The sequence below is a fragment of the Pteronotus mesoamericanus genome, unplaced genomic scaffold (assembly GCF_021234165.1).
Source record: "Pteronotus mesoamericanus isolate MK-2021 breed Mesoamerican mustached bat unplaced genomic scaffold, CSHL_Meso_final scaffold_167, whole genome shotgun sequence".
NCBI lineage: Eukaryota > Metazoa > Chordata > Mammalia > Chiroptera > Mormoopidae > Pteronotus > Pteronotus mesoamericanus.
In genome coordinates, this window is record NW_026555308.1 from 2445252 (window position 1) to 2461991 (window position 16740).

At 44.1% G+C, this 16740-nt stretch overlaps 1 protein-coding gene across 3 annotated transcripts in view; it reads left to right on the plus strand.

Annotated features, from left to right (window-relative positions):
- The first annotated feature begins 1872 nt into the window (after positions 1-1872).
- The window catches only part of NAA60 (N-alpha-acetyltransferase 60, NatF catalytic subunit), a 28104-nt gene continuing 13236 nt past the window's right edge, over positions 1873-16740 (plus strand). The window contains exon 1 of one of the 3 annotated variants that reach the window (XM_054589498.1): positions 1873-2012. The gene's annotated coding sequence lies outside the window, so the exon portion shown is untranslated. The remainder of the gene's footprint in view (positions 2013-16740) is intronic. The other 2 variants (XM_054589495.1, XM_054589497.1) reach the window with 2 other exon arrangements.

Sequence of the window (16740 nt, forward strand, 5' to 3'; positions counted from 1 at the left end):
CCAGTTACCGCCTGGGTTAAACTTATGCAAACTTTCCAGGTTAGCCTTGTTTATATGCAAAATAACCATTTTTGCATGTGAGGAATTAAGTTATCCTCCTGTTATTGACAGGCAAAGTGACTCTCAATGGCCCTGCTCCACATCTCCCACCTCCCACGGCAGCCCACCTGGGGGAGTGAGAATATCGTATATTTTTCTTGGACACCCCTATTTCTGGACCCCTTTACAAATTCCCTTTGAGGGAGCCTAGCTGCACCGTTATAAGAGGCAGGGTGCAGGGTGGAGGGAAATAAAGGGGAGGGAAAAAATGGGATATCTGTAATAGCATAATCAATAAAATATACTAAAAAAGTTTTTAAAAAGAATATAAACCTAGCTTGACAGATATTTACCTGCTATAGAGGATAAGGGTTTATTACTACAAGAAGATATAATACAGTAATTATTTTTTGGGAGGGGCAGGGAGATGAGGAAAGAGGAGAGAGGGAGGAGGGATGGGACAATGGACGCTAGTGGACAATTAGCCTCTTCTGACACACTAACTCTCTTCAAAGTGGATTCTGGAAAGATTGGATCTAAATTTGCAGCCCATCTCTAGAAAGTATACAGGGCTTCAAAGTCTGCATTTTACATACTCTCCTCACTCTTAAGGGTCCTACTGTCCTTTATCTTGCTGTATTGTGTGGACCTAATTACTCTTAATTTTTTGCAACAAGTTTATTAATAAATAATTTAATGACACATTATAATTATGGAGAGTGCTCCAAGTGTTCTGAATGGGCCTAAACATGGTATACCATGGCGTTTTTGCTTACAGTAGTATGTTTGTAGTATTTAAACCTGTAACTCTACAGTTGTAAATAGTATTAGTTTTGTGTCCAAGTGATTTTTTTTAGCCTTTTACAAAAGATAGGAACTTACAGAAACAGCTACAAAAAAGGAAATATAAATATAGGTTACTTTACATAAATCAGGATTCCACCAGCTACTACACATATGTATACAATAGTAGATGATCTATTCCTTGTTGTTTTCTATTGCCTCGTTATACTATTCTTGATCACTTTACACCAGTTACCTTTAAAACTTTTAATCTTTTTAGGTACCATTTCCTTGTCAAAATGTTAAAAGAATGCGGTTTTAATATTTTTAACATACTTATTTAGACTTTTAATCTGTGATAACATTTATTCTCTTGAATATGAATTAAATCCTCGAAGGATTGATCATTGTAGCCCTTGGCTGTGAGCAGGCCCTTTTTATTCCATTCTTTGGCTATGTGGACCATTGAGTTATTGGGAGGCAAAGAATATATTCCTACTTTAAAGTTAACATCAGATTTTGCTCAACACGATACCCTGGATCTTGTGATATGGACCCTCCTGCAATTTGAGGGCAACTGACCTCTGCCCATTTACACAGTAACAGCCTAAACTGCCTTTCTGCGGAGACGGACCTCTGGCCGTTGGCCTGAGTCCGGCGCTAGGAAGGGTGGTGCCGCCCGCCAGCCGGGTGAGTCATTCAATCACGATTCCCTGGTTCAACAGTATGCACAGGCTGTGGTGGACAAGCACAGGCCCAAACAAGGGAAAAGTGAGCCGAGAACTGGAGGGCTGTGAGCAATCTCTCAGTCTGCGCTTACGGCACTCAAACTCCGACCCGCCTCTCCTGAGCGCCCCCGACGGCTCTCAAAGCCTCACCCCTCCCTGCAGACCATCCCCAACGAGCGTCCCAGCTTCGCTGCAGCCGGGCTAAGGAAAGGCCTGCCCGCTCCTAAGATGGCGGCGTCGACCTCGGGGAGGTGGTGACCTACGTGAGCCCCAGTGACCAATGGGCTGTCGACCGAGCGCAAGGGGCGGAAGTGCCGAGGACAGCCGCCTCTGTAGCGGCTGCGGCCCCTGCTGATTACATAACTCGTTACCGGCGTCTTTCGGCCTCACTTCCGGTTACCTGCGACCCCAGGATGCGTTGAGCCCTACGGCGCCGTGCGGTGCCGCTGGCTCGCGACTGAGGTAAGATCCCCGGGCTTGTGGTGGAGGCGCGGGCCCGGCTCTAGGTGGGTGATCGTGAATAGGGAGGAGGAGCAGGTCGGGTTGGGGCGGGCGTTGGCGCAGGGGACCCCGGTAGGGTGCGGGACAACAGGGCCGGTGGAAGGAGGCCGGTGGCGGCTCACACAACTCGGTGCCCAGATCTCGCCGCGGGGTTTCGAGGCCACCACGGACCGCGAGCGCGGTAAGGGTGAGGAGGGGCAGCGCCCCAAACCCCAGGGGTCCCCAGGGGCGCGGTTCCCAGCGTTAGAGGGGAACCGGCCTTTCGCCTAGGGCGCCTCGGTGCCGGGCCCCAGGACGCGTGTTGGGGGTATCTGGAACCAGAGTGCAGCCTGCCCCTTGTTACCCCTGGGTCTCACTCAAGATGAAGTGCCTGACCTTTTCACAGTTGAACGACTTGCCGCCGCCTCTGTTGACTTTGGTACCTGTTGCACAGTTTGTAGTTGTTTTGCCGGCTTGTTTGCTCTTCTGTGAACTCCTGAAAGCCTGGGGCTCTGTCTTGGTCGTTTCCGCGTCTTCATCAGCTGTACCTTTTCGTAGTAAGACAAATCAATTCCTTATTTTTCTGCTAGTTCACATGCACACCCTACTCTGACCTCTTTCGCCGAATTGGGCACTTCCTAAGAAGCAGAGGGTATCTACAGCTTCTGTGGTTCGTCCCACTGGGAAAATGTTGAGGGACGCTGTGGGCCTTCTCTGGGTCACTAGCAGCAGATGTCTGTGTCACCCAGCGGGTGACAGAGCCCAGGATCTGAGATGAGGGAAGGAGTTACTCTACAGTAAACGTGGACATTGGCTGCTTCGTCGATCTGTTTTCATTCTGCCAAGTTCTTGAGCCATATGATTTTGTTACTCATTTGTCCTGAAAGAAAGGATAACAGCCCCATACAGTAGTTCTTGTAGTACCTGGAGTGGTGGTTTATCGTAGTGTCAGAACTGGAGAGAACATTGCTGCTTGTAGATATTTTACCAGAGAACTAAAGACAGAAAACCCTTAGTTAATGCTTAAGTGACTGAAAATGGGACAGTTGCTCCAGGTCATCTACAGAAATATTGAAATCCTTCTAGTGCTTTGTGAAATAGAGATAAGTGATAGAGGTTTTATGGCCAATAGTACCAGGGAAGAAGGGGAGTCTTGAGCATCATTGCATTGAAAGGAACTGAAAACAAAAACAAGTTCATTCATTCACCTTCATTCTCTCTCTCCCCCCCTCTTCCTCCCCCTTCCTCTAACACCCCCCCCCCCCAATTACCTGAGTCATTTTAAGCTCAATTAGAGAAGATGAGATTAAAGACTAGAAGAAACTCAAGGGTGGCTGAAATATATATGTGTGTGTGTGTGTGTTTTGCCTTGTATAACTAGCACTTTTTTGCCCAAAATTTTTAGGGAAAAATAAGAATGCGCATTATACATGGGTACTACTAATTCCTTACCTATATAAATGTTTTTAATTTTTTCATTTATGCTTATGTGTTAAGAGTGTAACTCTAGAAAGCAATAACGATAATATGTATGCAAAATAATACCCTGGAATACAATAATCGGTTTTGTTTTTAAATATAACTAAATAGATCATTAAATTAAAAAATTGAAACAAAACATTTTTTTCCTGAAAGTTTGGGCCAAAAACATGGATGTGCATTTTGGACAGGAGCATATTGTACACAGCAAAATACAGTAAGTCTCAGTCATCTTTCCAAATGGACAGATCAGTCATGACAGTGCACACCGGTCTTCATCTCCCCTATTCTAGAATTTTGTACTCATCAGAATAATGTGCAAATTGGCCCTTTGAGAATGCAGTGTTCATGAACCCTTCTCCATTGGGCCGTGGTTTGCTAGAGTTCCTACTCACTGGGCTTGCAGACATGCTGGTTTTCTATGAAAAGTTAAAACTTAAAAGAAACAAAACCAGGGCATGGAGTGGTATTAACAGGCCAGAATAAAAAATATAGACTTTTTAAAAGGTCTGTGTGTTTCCTATCTTTGGCCTCTCCCAGTTGTAACTTGCAGTGATTTTGTCACTGTTTATTTTAACCATACCTATTCCAGATTTGGGATATGACTTGTTGAAGTTGCTAAGTAACAGCATACTCTGCCCTCAATGGAAGGAAATTCCTGGATGGTAGGAGATTGGAGAGATTAAAGATACACCTGAACTGAGAAGGGTGCCGCTGTCTGGGTGCTCTGCCCTGCATCCAAGCCTCAGTGTACCTGTTAGCAACAAAGCAGCATTTTGATGTCTCAAAGCCTGAGATGTGTTTAGACCACGTGGACGTGACATTCTCTTATTGCAAGAGCCACAGGCAGCACAATGTAGAGGACTCTTTAGAGCTCTAGGTTCGGAGCAGTGCATGTCTTCAGCCTGCTGAAGTAGCCCAAAGGTCTCACTTTGTTAGTGACAGCTCTTCTACCTGAATAGAAAGCTGACTGCTTAGAGGCAGTGTCTTCCCTTAAATTGTGGCTCCTGTGTCTCTACATCTTATCTCCATTTACTCCTTTCAACATCTCTTTCTGGAAAGAATCCACAAAACCCTCATGGTTTTTCCATTTCAGTTCTTGTTTGTAGAAAACAAGCTTGATGTATAGACTATGCATTGAAGCTGGTCCTGCCTGCTTGTGTCCATGTGCAGTGCTTTCAAGTAAAATGCTGACCTGCAAAATGATGCAGGAATTCCTGGGTCTTTTTCTGGCTAAGTTCAAGTGCTGAATTTGCTTTAGCAAATATTTGTAAGTACCCATGATAACTCCGGGATCAAGCTTCCTTCCCTATATATCATTCCTTTTAGTATGACCTCTGATAGGAATGGGTTGGCAGGCCAGCTCAGAGTTACTGGAGACCTGGTATCTAACATTGCTCATTGAAGAGACCTATGTGTTTGAAAATCCAGTGTGTATATAGTAGGGTTCATATTCTATTCTGAACCTTGAGGCGTTTGTTCAGTGCTTGTGAGGTCATAGGAAGGGGATCTAAACAGGGAGCCAGGGCTTTCTACAGGAAGTGGTTTGGGGTTCATTTCAGCAATTGAACTAGTGCTTGATGAGTAACCCGGCTGTGGAGGCTGGCGGGTACATGGCAGTCACCCCAAGGTGGCCACAGCTCTATGCTGAGATGGTCAGGTGGATAGGGATTAACAGCAAGTGAGAGTCAGTCTCTAGTCCCTGGTTAGCCTCTGAGGCTCTCCATCTCTTCATGTGAAACCTGCTTCCTGTTTAGGGCCCACATGGAAGGGAGGAGCCAAACACTGAATAATGATGGCAAGAACCATCTATGAGTGTGAAAACTTTTAAGTTTTTAAATGTGTCTTCAAATTATAAGCAGTCTTAGTGCCAACTTTTAAATCCCATACTCATGGAATGGCTTGGCATTTTTTGTATTGATGCCAGAAAGCAACATTACAAACACAGTTTCACAGATGTAAAGAAGGAAAGAGGAGGTTGTAGAAAGAGACCCAGATCGTTCTTAATCGAATATTTGAGAAAGACTTCCACAAGAAGAGCAAAGAAAAGTATTTTGTCATTTTTAACAGACCATATTAAGAAAAGAAATTTCTTTCCGTTCTCTTGTTGGATAGTTATTTTTTTAAATCAAATTTTGTGGGGGTGGGGGGAATTCCCCTGTTAAGCTGCATTACTGAAATAGTGTCTATTTGGGCAGCAAAGTATTGATATTTGGGCCCATCTTGAAAACAGAAGAAAGCAATTTCAGTTTACAAAATAGGCTGTGGGTTGTTGTCCCTTAGGTACTAAAGAGAATTCTTATCTGAAATGTGTTAATGCAACAATATTTCCAGCATTTCAGTAGTTCATGGGAGTAATGCTGGATACCTTTTTCAAATTTGTTTCTTTTTAGAAGATGGCTCCTTCTGACTCCAGTTATAAACTATTCAGAAGGTCTCCCTGATTAGATATTTGCTGCTCTTTATACTTTCAGAGTACCAGTACTTTCCTTTTACCCTGGCCTTCCATTTTTAACCTTTCATTGAAATATACATAGAGAAAAGTATACTGCTTGATGAATGGTCATGGCATGAACCACCTGTACACCCCAAAAGACTACATTAGGCCCCATGCCAGACAAGCCCTCTTTATTTAAAGTATTGATTTTCTTGTAGAAAACACCAGGAACCATTAACAGTAATTCTCTAGGAAATGGGTTAAGTAGGGGATTCTTAGTTTTTCCTTTATATTGCATGTGGATTCCTTTTTTTAAAAAAAAAAACTTCCAAAAATTTTATTTTAGAGAGAGAAGGGAGGGAGAAAGAGGGAGAGAAACATTGATACTGGAAAGAAACATCAATTGGTTGCCTTTTGCAGGCCCTCAACCCAATGGGGGACCAGGCCTGCAACCCAGGCATGTGTCTGCCTGGGGAATTGAACTGGCGGCCTTGCGGTTTGCAGGCTGGCACTCAATCCACTGAGCCATGTAGCCAGGGCACATGTGAATTCCTATTCTATGAACATATGTTCATAGTAAAACAAAAAGGTTTTTTAAAAAGGAAAAAAAAAAGATTTTCTTTATTTTTAGAGAGGAAGGGAGGGAGAAAGAGGTAGAGAAATATCGATGTGTGGTTGCGTCTCACGTGCCCCCTGCTGGGGACCTGCCCTGCAGCCCAGGCATGTGCCCAACACTGGGAATCAAACCAGGGACCCTTTGGTTTGCAAGCCAGCGCTCAATCCACTGAGCCACGCCAGCTAGGGCAAAACGAAAAGGTTTAAAAGAGCATTCCCTTCCTTCAAAAAGGGGTTAGGGGAAAGTTGTGTTTAAGCCCCTTTTTTTTTTTTTTTTTTTTTTTTTTTTTTAGTTATTTTCCTACATATTTTTAAAAATTGGATTTCTTTGATTTTTTAAAAATTATTTTGTTGATTATACTATTATAGATGTCCCAATTTTCCCTTTTTGTCCCCTTCCACCCAGTACCTCCCACTACCTAAGACAATCCCCACATGTTTGTTCATGCGCACGGGTCCTCTGCATAAGTTCTTTGGCTTCTCCATTTCCTATACTATTCTTAACCTCCCCCTGTCTATTTTGTACCTACTATTTATGCTGCTTATTCCCTGTACCTTTTCCCCCATTCTCCCTCTCCCATCTCCATTTCTGAGATTCTGTTCCTTTTCTAGCTGTTGGCTTAGTTTGTTTTTCTTTTAGGTTCAGTTGTTGATAGTTGTGAGTTTGTTGTCATTTTACTGTTCATAGTTTCTGATCTTCATCTTTTTCTTAGATAAGCCCCTTTAACATTTCATATAATAAGGGCTTGGTGATGATGAACTCCTTTAACTTGACCTTATCTGGGAAGCAGTTTTTCTGCCCTTCCATTCTAAATGGTAGTTTTGCGGGGTAGAGTAATCTTGGATGTAGGTCCTTGCCTTTCATGACTTTGAGTACTTCTTGCCAGCCCCCTTCTTGCCTGTAAGGTTTTTTTGAGAAATCAGCTGATAGTCTTATGGGAACTCCTTTGTTGGTAACTGTCTCCTTTTCTCTTGCCGCTTTTAAGATTCTCTCCTAATCTTTGATCTTAGGTAATGTAATTATGATGTGCCTTGGTGTGTGCTTCCTTGGGTCCAACTTCTTTGGGACTCTCTGAGCTTCCTGGACCTCCTGGAAGTTTATTTCCTTTGCCAGATTGGGGAAGTTCTCCTTCATTATTTTTTCAAAGTTTTCAATTTTTTGCTCTTCCTCTTCTCCTGCCGGCACCCCTATGATTCGCATGGTGGAACGTTTAAAGTTGTCTCAGAGGTTCCTAAGCCTCTCCTCACTTTTTTTAATTTGTATTTCTTCTTTCTGCTCCAAATCGTTGATTCAAGTCCCACTTTCCTTCCCTTCACTTTTGGTTCCCTGTAAACTTTTCTCTATTTCACTTTGCATAGCCTTTACTTTTTCTTCCATTTTGTGATCATACTCAACCATTTCTGTGAGCATCCTGATTACCAGTGTTTGAACTGTGCATCTCATAGGTTGGCTCTCTCTTCATTACTTAGTTCTGTTTTTGGAGTTTTGATCTGTTCTTTCATTTCGGCCATATTTCTTTGTCTCAGCGCACCTGTTATGTTGTAAGGGGCAGAGCCTTAGATATTCGCCATGGCGGGGCAACCCAGGTGGCTTTGTTGTGATGCTGTATGTGGGGGAGGGGGTCTGAGAGGGAACAATGCTGCTTGCTTGGTTCTCACTGGCTTTCAGTCACTCCCCCCCCCCCCACTACCCACAAGCAAATTGGGCCCTTCTAGTGCTGATTCCCAGGTGGGTGGGTTTGTATACGTCCTAGGACCCTGTGGTTCCTCCAACGAACTCACCTGTGAGGCTGGGCTTTTGTCCCACCCCTGCAACCCTTACAGGTTATTACAGCCAGAGGCTTTGAGGCTTTCCTCTCCTGCACTGGAGCCATGGATTGTGCAGTCTGTCTTGCTCCCCAGCTGTGTTCCTCACAGTTTATCCTCACACAAATGTGGGAATTACCCGGACCACCAGCCGCTGCCTCTCCCACCTGGTCCTCCAGCCACCGCCTTGACGCATGTCCTTTCTGCCCCTCCTACCAGTCTGGATCAGTATTTCTTCTTTAGCTCCTTAGTTGTTAGACTTCCATACAGTTCAATTTTCTGGCAATCTGGTTATTTTTTTGTTTTTAAATTTCTTGTCCTTTTGGTTGTGCACAGAGGCAAAGTGTATCTACCTACACCTCCATCTTGACCAAAAGCCAAAATTGGATTTTTTTGTGAAAAATTGCTTTTTTTCCCCATGGTCTTACTTTCAGTCTTTTCAGAGGTTTGTTTATCTATTTATTTTTAAGGAGAGAAACTTGGATGTGCAAGAGATATACCAGTCGGTTGCCTGTCATGTACCCCCAGCCATGAACCTGACCTGCAACCCAGACATGTACCCTGACTGGGAATTGAAATAGCGACCTCTTGGTTTGCAGGCCAGTGCTCAATCCACTGAGCCACACCAGCCAGGGCTAAAATTGCTTTTTAATGATGACACAGGAACCCTTTAAAATATTTTCACAAATCTGTTCAGCATCTTTATCCACAACCACCCCCTCTTTGCTTCATTACAACTTTGAATTTGTTTGCTTCTGGCATCAGTGCACAAGATGCCCTATTATTCCAATAGTATGGCGTTTAAAAGTTGGCACTAAGAGAGTCTATTTTGGGGCAAAATGGGTAATTATTTTACTTACAGTTTGAAAAGACACTATAAATTTCAGTTATTAATTAAAAGCCCATGAGATTATTTTAATGTAAAAGTGTGCTCAGAATTTTACATACCGCGTGAAAAGGATTTTTTTTTTCTGATAATAAAAACCCAAGCTCATTGTTTAAAAAAAAAAAAAAAAGTCTCAAACAGTGTTAGGTTTGCTTGTAGCTATTAAGGTTCTCTGTGGAAGAACCAATCTGCTTTTGGTTTTGAGCCCCAGGCAGCGTCCAGTCTTGAGTATTTTACTACCCTTTGATTCTCACCTGGCAAAAATACAGTCATAACAGGTGGTTTTGTTGTTATTGTTTGATTTCTTTTAACACCAAACTGGTTAGCTCATTCCATCTAAACTGGGAATTATATTCTGGGTATGCTCTGTCAGATGGTCTTCTACCAAGATCCCAGCTTAAAAAGCCACTAGGAAAAGGTACTTCTTGACCAGACCATCCTTGTGGCTCATCCAGCCCATAATCCACTTGTCTCTTCCTTTAAACTCGCTGCATCTTTCCATGTAACCGTGAGAGCTGGCAGCACAGGCTCATCTATGCCCTCATTTTCTATTCCAGGAAGATGACTATTCTGGGCTTTCAGGCACCAGGATCATAAGGTCTCTCTGTTTCATGGTCTTGGCTTCATGTCTCTGCCCTCCAGTTCAGACCCTCCTGGGTTCTGTTCTTATCTCTGTTCTTCCTCTTTCTCCTAGTCTCTTCTCTCTGAAGCTGGGCAATCCTTCTCCAGTTCTGACACTAACCTAATGGGGCCACAAAAAGCAAACAGTCCTAGGTGGCATACCACATGCTATCCTCCTTCCTGTAGAAACTCATTAGCTGCTCTGGTATAGGTTCTTAGAATAATGAGAGGATTCTCTCAGATTGCCATCACCAAGGTTAGCTGAAATAAATGCCTTCCGAAGGAGTGTTGGGGTTTGTAAGTGGTACATATGCACAGTGGTGGCATGAGAACTTGCCCTTCTCATCAGGTCATTTTACTGTGGACATGAAGTGAAAAAGCAAAATAGTAAAATAAAATTTCAAACAAAATAAGATCTCATCTTGAACACAATGGAAAGCTAAAGAGCACATCTTCGAAATACATGATGCCCTGGACTACATGGAGGCCTCTATCATGTTGAAATGATGCTCAGGTCTGGCGTCTCCCCTTCCTGGGAAGGCGAAGAGGCCCAGCTGTGGGTAGAGGCCCAGCTGTGGGTGGAGCCACATCTGTGGGAGAGTTGGATGGAAATCTCCATCCAGCTAAGTGAAATTGAAGGCTTCCTTTCAAGTTGACATTTTGAGTGAAAAGGTATCATCAGTAAGCATAAAATGTTGCCAGTGTCATTTGTAGAGACAGAAAGTGGAATGGTTGCTGGAGGCTGCAGGAGGAGAAGGGAGTTAGTGTTTAATAGGGACAGAGTTTCTATTTGGAAGATAAACAGTTTCTGGAGATGATGGTCATTGGCAACCATCATTGATGGTGGTTGCACAACAGTGTGAATGTATTTAATGCCCCTGACCTGTACACTTAAAAATGATTAAAATGATAAAATTTATGTATATTTTACCATACTTTTTTTTTAAAAAAAAAAATTGCAACATTTAGACGTTTTTCATTTTCTTAGTAGGACCCCTTGGATCTTAGGTGCAGTTTGGGGAAGATGCAAGGGCATTAATCCCCTGCCTTTTTCCCTGTGGCTCAGGGAGGAGAGCATCCTCTCCACACAGTTGTGTTAACCCCTCTCTGCGCAGCCCAGTTGACAGCACTTTTCATGTTCACCAATGTGCTGTTTTGCCATGGCATTCCTTGAGCAAAAGAGGTGGTTTCTGTGAGTATTTTGATATGGTGTAGGAAAGGACAAACCTCGGTCCCCTATATACCAGCTTGCCCCATATAATCCAAGATTTCTGACTATGCTTATTGCTGTAGTCACAGTACCTAGAGCAGGGCTTGGATTTTTAATTCAATTTTGGTAAATAAAAAACTAAATGGGCCCTGGCCGGTGTGGCTCAGTGGATTGATTGCTGCCCTGCAAACCAAAAGGTTCAGTTCCCAGTCAGGGCACATGCCTGGGTTGTGGGCCAGGTCCCCAGTTAAGGGGTGTGCGAGAAGCAACTGATTGTTGTGTCCCTCACACACTGATGTTTCTCTCCCTTTCTCCCTCCCTCCCCTCTCTCTAAAAAATAAATAAAATCTTTAGGAAAAAAGAAAACTGAACGGATTGTCAGTATGAAATTTAGGGGATGATAGAATCTTCGGCCCAAAGGAAAGAATGGTCTGGACGTGGGACCACACTGGAATCACCTGTTGTCATTTTATTTTAAAGTTTAGGTATAGTTAACACACTGCCAAGTGATCAGATTTTAAGTGAGCAGATCCATGTTTGACCACCGAAACAGACAGAGAACATCGACATTACTCCGGAAGGTTGCCTTATGGCCCATCCCAGTTGCCACCCTCTTAACCACTTTCAGATTCCTGTTGCCTTTGGTTCCCTTAGCCAGTTTCAGAATTTCATGCAAATGGAATACTGCAGTACGATCAATTTATGCTTGAAGAGATGTGTCTTTTTTTTTAAAATACAGTTTTTGATTTATGTATATATTTTTTAAGATTTTATTTATTCTTAGAAAAATTGGAACAGAGGGAGAAGAACATCGGATGTGTGAAAGAATCATTGATTGGTTGCCTCTCACATGCCCCCAGCCAGGGACCTGGCCTGAAACCCAGGCGTGTGTCCTGACTGGGAATCAAACTGGTGACCTTTCAGTTTTCAGGACACCGAGCCATACTAGTCAGGGCGAGATGTTTCTAAAATTGTACGTCATGAATATACAGGCTCCCCTTGGAGAATGATGGTGTCGGTTTTAAGAAGGAGGCTTTTGGTACTAGAGTGCTGGGTGTTTGTTTCGTGACAACCTGTAAATTAATCCCATTCCTTCTACACTGAAGTTTCGGAAGCAGCCCAGGCTTCCCTGGAAACAGCTTACCACCCCCGCTGGCAGCTGCTCCTTTGAACAGACCAGCCATGAAAAGTGTTCACTGTTTCCCTCATTCTCTCCTTTTATCCCTTAACCCATTTTACCGATGAGCAAGGCAGTGTCCTGTGCCCATCATGGATTTATTTTTCGTTTTCTCCTCCCTTTATCCTAATGCAAGAGCTTGTAGTTTATTGTTGTATTTTCCAATTTAATAAACGTGTCATCTGCAGAATTTTGTGTTCCTGAAGGCCTGGTGGTCTTTAATCCTTGTGCCATGGAAAAGTGCTCATCTTTCTTTGTGTTTAACTTGAGAAGAAGCCTGGAGTGCTGGGGAAGGACCAGGGTAATGCTTTGTCGTAGGGTGAAGGGAGTCGGGGAATCGAGAAGGGGGTGAGCAGAGGTGTGAGCTGTAGAGTCAGAGGAGGCAATTCCCAAGGGAGGGCTACTGGATTTCAGAGAGAGGAAGCTGTTGGTTTGTCAACCCTGGTGTGATGGAGCAGAAGATGTGGGGCGGGATGAAGCAAGAGGGTGGCAGCAAATGTGGTATTCTACATGGTTATGTTGAAGGGAAAGAAAGTGGCAGGAGGCTTGTCCAAAAGAGGGTACACAGGTATCTACAGCCCATTGGAGGGGAGTTTGTGCAAAGGAGAATGTTGAAAATGTTGAGGAATAGGGTGCTTGAGCCAGGGGAGAGAAGAGACATGGAGCTGGGCAAGGGATTGGGGTGGTCTTTTGGAGATAGCCATCTTATTCTTCTTCCCAGAGATGGATAAGAAAGCTGAAGCATGGAGCAGGACAGAGATGTCTTAGTGGACAGCAGAGCTAGGATTTGACCCCAGGACATGGTGACATCAGCATCCAGAGCCTAAGTAGAGGTTGGCCTAGTCTTTGCAGGAAGGGAAGGTTCTGGGGGTGATGGAGGGTGCAGTGTGGTCCTGGCTGGCCTGAATACTCTTTAAGTCTGCTGAAGTCAAGGGTAGAGACCAGAGCACTTTTTTAAAAAATTTTTATTGACTGATTTTAAAGAGAGAGAGGGTAGTGAGAAACATTGATGTGCTGTTCACCTATTTATGCATTCATTGGTTGATTCTTCTATGTGCCCTGACCAGGAATTGAACCCACAACCTTGGTGTATTGGGATGATGCTCTAACCAACTGAGCTACCCAGCCAGGGCCAGGGCCATTAAGAGGAAAGAGTGGTTTTTGGTTTTTTGTTTCAATTAAAAAAATTTTTTTTATACTTACCCAAGGACTTTTTTCTTTCATTGCTTTTAGAGAGAGAGGAAGGGACAGAGAGAGAAACATTGATGTGAAACAGAAGCATCAATCAGTTGTGTCCCATAAGTGCCCAGACTGGGAATCATACACATCCAGACCCTGGGGTCACACACACCCATGCCCAGACTGGGGATTGGAACCTACAGCCTATGTGCCCTGACCAGAAATTGAACCTGCAACGTCCTGGTTATAGGACAATGCTCCAACCACGTCACACCAGCCAGGTGCAAAAGGGTGGTTTTTAAAAAGTTAAATGTGGCTTGTCAGGGACCCGGAAGTGTTGTCTTTGAGCACAGGAGACACCGGGTGAACCTGGGGCATCAGGACACAGTCTACAAAGGAAAAGGCTTTGCAGTAAAGAGGGTTGTTCCTGGCTTTATTACTTGGGGTGGAATAGAAGGATGAGTGGGTATTATGACAATACCAGAAACACCTCCAGAATCTGGGACAATTCCATTTCAAGCCCCCCAGATTTTGAATCCCCAGGACATGGCAGGGAGATGGAAAATGCTCCTGAGGACATTAGGGACTTCTAGGCAGCCAGTCCTCTACTCTTCATCTGTCTCTCTGGTTGAGCACACAGAGGTACTCAGGAAGTATTGTTGGGGAGGGAATGTCCAGATACCCAGATATCACCTCCTTAGAGCCACCACTGAGTCCTCAGCAAAGCGACCTTGGGTGCAAAGACCAGAAAGGTCATTTCAGTACAGAAGAAAGACAAGGCTTGCAGATAGCCTCAGGAAGATGAGGTTTGGGGGAGGAGAAAAGATGGTGAGCCAGCAGGCCCTTCATTTGGGTCTTGGAGAATACAGTTTCTGTCTCTCCTTGAATTACTTCACTCATCCGCCTTCTAAAGGCCAGGAACATGATGCAGACCCAGGAATCCCTGGGAAGAATTTTCACTACAAGCCTGACCTTTGCGGCTTCATGCTTTCATTTAAAACTTCAGTGGCCCTGGCCAGGTCCCTCAGTTGGTTAGAGTGTCATCCCGATACACCAAGGTTGTATGTTGGATCCCAGGTCAGGGCACGTACAAGAATCAACCAATGAATGCAAAAATAAATGAAACAGCACATTGTTGTTTCTCTCCCCACCCCCCAAAATCAATACATAAAATTTTTTAAAAACTCAAGTGAACTTTGAGTTCTTCTGTACAGTATGTCCCTACTGTTGTAATATAGACATGTCAGTGTCTTTGGCGGGAAATGTATACCAAGAGATGTCCTATGCATCTGCGGCTTCGGTGCCCATCCCATCAGCGCCCCAGGGCTTAGGATGGAACAGAGGGCCTAACACCGGGCCTCTGCTCAGGTTTTGCCCACTGTCACCTGTTCTCTATCAAGTCTTAGAATTTTTGTCCCTTGAGCTCTAACAGTAACCCATAGCAATAAGAGATTAATACTTGATGGAAGGTTCTGGATAGACAAGTGGGGTCCCCACAGGTGCCGTATGTGGGTTCCCTGACTTTTTCTTCAGCAGTAAACCAGCCACTTGCCACACCAGCATCCCACCTGCATTGCCACCATCTCTAAACTCGCCCTCTCTGTGACTCTGTTTCTTTCACTGGCACAGGGGTGCCAGATTCTCCTCCCCTGCCTTTCTGTCAGCTGGGCGGGGACAGATTAGGCACTGTAATATCCTGCTTTCTCCCTGAGTTAAATATGATGTTTCTGTTTTTAAATCAAGGCATTTGAAAAACTGGCCTTTGCAAACATGGAAGTACTTTTAATAGGGATGTGAGAATCCACAAATAACTATGTCTTGGAGCTCATTGTTTTTGTTGAAAATTGAACAGGGAACAAACCTGCCCTTTTTGGTCAAGAGCCTTGTCCCAAGAGTACTAGGAGAAAAACGTATAAATCCCAAGGCAAAAGAAGTGCTTATTTATTAAGGGTCCTTCCCTTTGTAATCAGATCTCAAAATAGAGTAGTTTTTTAATCTTTTAACATCAACTTTATTGAGGTTTATATACATACAAGAAAATGTACTCAATGAGTTTTAACATGTGTGCATATATGTTTGTGTGTATAACCACCACCATCAAGATATAGAACAGTTCCATCCCCTCAGGAAGTGCCCCACCCCCAGCCTCTGCAGCCAGTCCTCTGCTTCCAGCAACCATAGAGGTCAGGGCCTTTCATCTTAGCACTTACTGACTGAGCAGCAGCTCTAGCTCCTCAGGTGCCCCAGGTCTGTCTGGCCATCCAGACCCTGGCTTTGCCTTCTGGTTTTGCCAGTTGCCTGCACTCATCTTGCCAGCTCTGGTGGAGTGACTGGCGAGAGCAAGCTGACAGCAGCCTGTCCTGCAGCTCCTTTTTGTAGAATGAGCTCAGAGAAAATTTACTCTTGGTTAAGAAAACTGGAGGGTTGCAGCTGATGAGACATCCGGAGCTCTGCCAAGGGTGATGAAGGTGAACACCCCCGTTTCTTGGGGTAGCTTGAGCCTGTCAAGACCCAGGTGAACCGCTGGAGCTGGTTTTCTAGGGAAGAGGACAAAATGGAATTTCCTAGCATACATCATGTATTGGGGCTGAAAGTTGATTTGAGATTTATCCAGTGATTTGCGGTTTTGATTTTCTCTGGTCAGGGGGAATCTAGAGTGATCTTTCCTTTCTCCAAATCATTTAAGCAGATGCCCTATGAAAACTTGTGGAAAACACACATATGCTTAGTTGAGACTTGATCATTTCTTTGGTCATTTATTACATATTCCAAGCCAATGACGGTTTTTTTTCCCTTCAAGTATGAAATACTAAAGTTGGCCCAAAGCTGGAGGAAGCTACCAGGTTGGCCGTGGTGGGCTGGCAGTGCTGCCTCATCTCTGTGAGTCTGTGCCTCCTCAATCTTCAGCCTCGTTGTCCCCAGAGCATCCCCAACCTCGCCCTCACAGGGGAACCCCAATGGTGGGCACATGGAAGGCGGGCCATGGGCCAGCCCCATTAAAGGAGCCCCACCACAGGGCAGTGGCACGAGTCCCTGCAGTTTGACTTGCAGGCTGGAAAGCTTGTGATTTTTTTCTGGAATTTACTATGACTTGCTTCAAAAAGAATCTTTTTTATCTATTTGCTCACAAGAGCATCATTCACTCTCAAGATTAGGGCAGTTTTTTGTTTGTTTTTTAACAGCTTTTTTTTGAGGACATAATCCACATGTCATACAGTTCGCCTGTTCCAAGTGTACCATACAGTATTTTTAGTGTATTCACAGAGCTGTGCACCCATCACCACATTTTATTTCAGAACA